This window comes from Haplochromis burtoni, unplaced genomic scaffold (genome assembly GCF_018398535.1).
Source record: "Haplochromis burtoni strain Fernald_Lab_line unplaced genomic scaffold, NCSU_Asbu1 Contig_23, whole genome shotgun sequence".
Taxonomy (NCBI): Eukaryota; Metazoa; Chordata; class Actinopteri; order Cichliformes; family Cichlidae; genus Haplochromis; species Haplochromis burtoni.
The window spans coordinates 1157162-1162992 of record NW_024582384.1 but is presented as its reverse complement, the minus strand read 5'-3'; positions in this window follow the sequence as shown (position 1 = coordinate 1162992).

Here is a 5831-nt window from a genome sequence, read left to right as displayed (position 1 = left end):
CGGTGGGCAACTCTACAAGTTCCTCCCACTATTCCTCCACACCTCCCCTCCTCCCACACAGGACGAAATCACGCTTCCTCTCTGGGGGGAAGAAACAGTGTCCCTCTCAAAGTAAACTTAGTAATAGTAAACAGCAGCATTTTATAGGGATTTTTAACCATTTTCTTTGCTTCATTAAAGCTTGCATCTACTTCCTAGCCTGCCAAAAAAACATAATTAAATTTTCACTCATAATAAATTGAGACAATGAAAATCAAGATACAGGATAACCATTTAATTACTAACATTAACCTTTAAAGACAGCCGAAATGGCATTCAACCATAACAGTAACAGAAATCAAATTATAATGTAATACTATTATAGTATAGTATAATATACCATATACTATATAGTTGGTAACAACACATAATTAATGTCCAAATTTACATAAGAGTATACTGAGGTTGTAATGGCATATTTTTACAGTGTGGTGCTATTGCTTTGACTAATATATCAAGAAAAAAGATCTGAGTGTTTCCCCAACACTCAGCAAACAACTACCTAAACAACTAAGCAAACAAAGAACACTCATTAAAAGAAATACTTACACTTGTAGCTTTCTACTCCCACAACCTTTATTTGACAGCTAAATTTGCCAGAAATATAAAGAAAAAAAAATAATTTAAAAAAAAAGGTAAATGTTTACAGCCTAGTCTTATAAACAATTTTTAAAAGTGATATGTTTGCTTTATAGGGGGTGTTACACACAGAGCACCGTGCAAAAGTCTCAAATTTCTTTGCCAGGTAAAGGGGACATTGTTTGTTTGTTTGGAATTTGTGTGAGTGTTTGCAGTGTGCAATACTGCAAACTGTACTGCAACTACAGCACCAGTATTGCAGCTGATACTGATACTTTTAACCTATAAACACATTTTATGTAGAAGAGAGCTGTGTGTCCTGAGTTACGAGACGAACCATCATCAAGCTGGTTTTTACTTTCCACAATAATTTGCTAACACGAATAAAACACACCTTTCAGCTTTTCATGTTTTTTGAAACTGGTTGTTTTGAAGACCTGGGATGCAAATGTGCCTGTCTTTAAAGTGCTTTGGGTTCACACATCTTTCAAATTGCATGTTTGAAGTATCTTTTTTTACAATAATATCGATATTTGGATGGCTCCACTCATCTCTAACTTGTGTATTTCTAATGAACTTTAAATTCAACACTTGGTATGGCCGCCTTTATTCTTCAACACAGCCTGAACTCTCTTGTGCAAGCTTTCTGGTACCCTTGTATGAGTGTTAAGTGTTAAAAGTCACTCCTTTGTCACTTCTTTTCAGTTTGTAAACCATTACATTACATTTATCAGGAAAGAAATAATAAAAGATGCTTGATTGCAGGGCTAAAAAGTTAAAAGCCCATGTCACAAATGTTAGTGTCATGTTGACTGAGATCTGCGTTTTTAAGGCTATGACTAAATGAGCAATTTATCACCTTAAATAAATACTGATGTAACCATAAGTCTTGTGTTCAAACATGATTCAGCAGGAGGGTGGAATTGCGTCAAACAGACACTTTTTGTCTTCCTAAAGACACAGTCAGATGACTTCAGCTCATTCAAATTGCTGCTGCCAGAGATTAAATGAGAACCAGGAGAAAAGAATGCTTTAGTTGTTTACACTGGCTCCCTTATACACACAAAATTTATAGAACAGGCTTCTTAATCACTCTGTAATAACAGGGCCATTAGATCCTGCACGAAGGAGTCAAGTAGCAGAAGTTTGGAAGCAAACAGGATGAACCTGCTTTTTCATATTTTAAACCACAGATGAAACCAACTGTGGCACTGATAATCTCAAATGCATCCCATCTTTAAACACCTTTCGGGCATTTTAAAACTTACTGCTGCACTGAAAGTGAATGACAACTCAATTTCTGTTTGTGTGTTTGTTTTGTGTGTACGTGTGTATTTCCTTTTCAATGCATGTGTTTCTTTTAATGACTTTAATCACAGTTATTTCTCTTAAGATGAATCGAAAATGAATAATTCAAATGGTTTTCCTTTTCTAAATAAATATGCTGTATAAAGAAACCTAAATAAAACCATCTTGTGTCATGATTATCTACTAATAGAATACAGAGATTGTTTTTATGCATGAAACCTTTATGGAATTTAAAATATTAAGACATAAGGAAGTAAAACTGCCTTAATATAGTCCCAGGATGTGGCTTTTACTTCATGTAAAGTCAAGTGCTAAAGCAACAGCTCAAGCTTGACATGTCCATATGAATTTTGATATTCTGGAGCAAAAACTACAAAAACATTATAAAATATGGATACATTTCCAGTTTTGCATGCTCTTCAACACACATATACGTCTTTCTTGTGCACAAGTAGGCTGCACATTCCGTTGCTCTGTATTTCACCTCGAACGTACAGCATTGCACGACAAGCGAGAGTGCATGTCTCTACGAGATTTCAGCGATTCCTTTTTTCTCTCTCTCAGGGCAAGTGAAACTGTCTGGGAGTAGCTGCAGAGTTTCAGCACCCCAGGGCAAAGATTATTTTATTATGAAGCCTACGCACATGTTGGTCCTTCTGTTGTTATGACAGCCAAATGGATGAGCGCCAAAGGGCGCTAGATCTCTCAAGGTGCGCGAAGTGTGGGAAACACTGGGAGAAATGAGGAAAAAAAAGAGGGAGTGCGTGCAGTCACCTTTAAATGTGTTGCACAAGAGAAAAGCAAATTTGGAGTGGTGAGGGAAACTGCTGGAAATAAAAGGGAGATGTGCATGGGCATGCAGCGTTGTAGTAAGAAAGCACCTGACCCACCGTGAGAAACGTCAAAACTATCAGGCACACGCTCAGCTCAAGTCATAGTGTACTGTTAATACTTGCCCTTCTGCATCCTTACTACATGTGGTGAGGTGTGGTTTGGTCAGAGCGTGCAGCTTTTTCAAAATTGTTGGCAGAGCATGTTTGTCTGTCATGATACTGGGGCGTTTTTTCTTTCTGAGCTCTCTCTCACTCTCTCTGATTTGAAATGCTTGTTTGTTTCAGGGTATATAACAGGCCATGAGAACATACTCCACAACAGATTCACAAGGTTGGAGTGGGGGAAGACCCAGTGCTAGGAAAACAAGCTCTATCAAAGCTTAATATAGAAACAAAACCTAGAGAGGTTGGTGCAAAGTTCAAGAAAACACAGTGATTTCTTTTAGATTATATAAATGTGGCTGCCATTTGTAGTATGAACTCTGACTGCTCAGAGTCTGACCTAGAGCACATTGCATTTTCCTTCAATCAGACTCTCTTCCTTCCTTCTGTGCTAGTAGGAATGGAACGAGGACTGAGGCCCTGATAATAGCTCTCTACATGATGTCATCCTACTATCAGACCTTAAAGCCTGAGCAGAGCTGGAGATATTACTTGTGGTTCACACCAAAAAGCAAAAGCCAGGAAGTTGTAAGAAAGCACTAAAGACACAGGCCAGCAAAATCGTACTACTTCCTTCCTTCAAATTCAACCTTGTTATTTTTGCTGTGGATTAATTGACCAAAAAAAGTACAGTAAGCAGCTTACCAGGTACCATTTTCTCTACTTTAGCAGCAAGGTAGTGATTTTTTGAAGATTTTAATTGGGAGTGAACAGGATAGACAAGATTAGAAATTAGGGCTGATATAGTCTGAGAGGCAAGGCTGAAATGTTTTGGTCAGGTGCAGAGGAGGTATAGTGGGTATACTGGGCAAAGAGTGTTGTCAATTAAGCTGCCAGGCAGGATGAAAAGAGGAAGATCACAGAAAAGATTCATGGATATAGAGTTGGTGTAAGAGCCAAAAGAAGAATGGCAAATGGTAAACAAACTGGTACTTATGTAACGCTTTTCTACTCACTTTGAACTCCCAGAGAGAGATCTTACTACAAGCCTTTGAGACACATCCTTTTTTGTCAAACCTAAACATGTTTAACCTAAAGTTCACACACTCACACTCTGATGGATGCACCGGCTCAGTATCTTGCCCAAATATTCTTCAACATGCAGGTTGGAGGAGCCAGGGACCGAGCCACCAAATTTCTGATTAGTAGATAAAACACCCTATCTCCTAAGCCTTTCATATGATCGGATCAAACCAGTGATAAAGCTCTGAGAAAACAGTTGATTTTTGGCCAAATCGACCCAAGCTGAAAGTAGTTCACACCTATGTGTCTGCGAATCTTATGAAGTATTGACTAAAGGGTTTGGAGTGCATTGGCTACTGTTTGTAGGAAAACGATCCTTTTTGTTGGCTACATGGAGATAAAGGGTTGAAAAAGAAAAGCACTTCATTGAGAAGAACACCTCCCCCGACCCCCAACACCTCTGGGGTGTTAGCAAACAACAGAGGTCCTCAGATGTCCCAATTATCACCTCCCTCTGATGGCCCTCACCTTCGGTTTTTAGACATGTATGTAAGTCACGCTAATTTCAAACACACCCAGGCACTTAGCCATGAGAAGACTTAAGTTAGACAAATTTAGTATGATATTTTAATGAAAGAATTCAAACCACAACCGGATGAACTCACAATAGTAATGTGATAATTCAACTACCTTTATTTAGAAAAAATAAACACAGCTGAATGGGGGAACCTTGCATATATCTGGCAACTTATGTGTTGCAGTACCTCACTGCCATTAGGCATTGCTGTCCCTAAATGACGTGCCACCACCAGCACCAGCCTAAAACTAAAACGTAACTTTCTATGAGTTGTCCCAAAACACTATTATATATAAACAAGACAAATACATAAATAATCTACATCAGCAAACCACCCCCCCCCCAAAAACCCAAAGAAAAAACCCCAAGATCTGGCAAATTAGATTTGCTGCTCCACTAAGCAGACATTTGAAGCCTGTAAAAAAAGTGGACATAGCCTTGGCTAAGGACTGTAGCAGTGCAGCAGGCCAGGCGGTTGGTCTTTACAGGCCCACTGATCCAAACCTTAATAGTTGCACGAAGTAGTTGGGATTGCACAGCTGGAAGTCTATGCTCTGCTCTGTGTCTCCAAAGGAAGGCACAGTAGTCCCTGTACAGGGAGTGCAGAATTATTAGGCAAATGAGTATAAAAAAAAAGAAGAGATTAAACTTTGCCTAGATACTGGCACCGACTTCTGTCTCTCCAATTGTATATAAGAGAGCCGTATAGTACTAACAGCTTAGTCACATATTATAGTAGTCCTAGTGGTGTAGAGAAGTAATATTTAAAGATGTGAGACAAAAGGATGACTTCTATACAACGCCATGTTATAATCATCATCCTTAGTATAATACTGTGACCTGCAGTATGTAGACTTGAAGGGGGGGCTGTTGTGCCGGGGATAATCCCAATGATGCAACTGAGTTTTCCTTTCGAGTCACCTTTCTCACTCACTATGTGTTAATAGAGGCTGCTGTGGTTTCCTCTTTCTGGCCGGAAGTGGGTCCCAAAAAACAAAGAACAGAGAGACATGACACTCTCTGTCATTGAATCGATAATATATGGTGTTTATTACACCCTCGTATGTCTACTGCTTCACAGCATGTGAGAGAAAAGCCGATCAGCTGATCATTGATCAGTTTCACGATTGAAGTAGCAACAGGAGAGGGAGAGGGAGAGAGAGAGGCAGTCGCTCCATATATCAGTTGTTAAGCTTAACGCTGGAATGCTTTACAAACATTCAGAGATGAACTTACACACTTGCTTTACTTCTCTCTGGGATCACTTCCTCGGAGATGAAATGCTGGTTTGGTAGCGAGGCTACAAATACACACAGCCGCTCTATCACGTGAGGCATACTGCTGCGACGTGCTTTTGTGAGGTGCTTTTT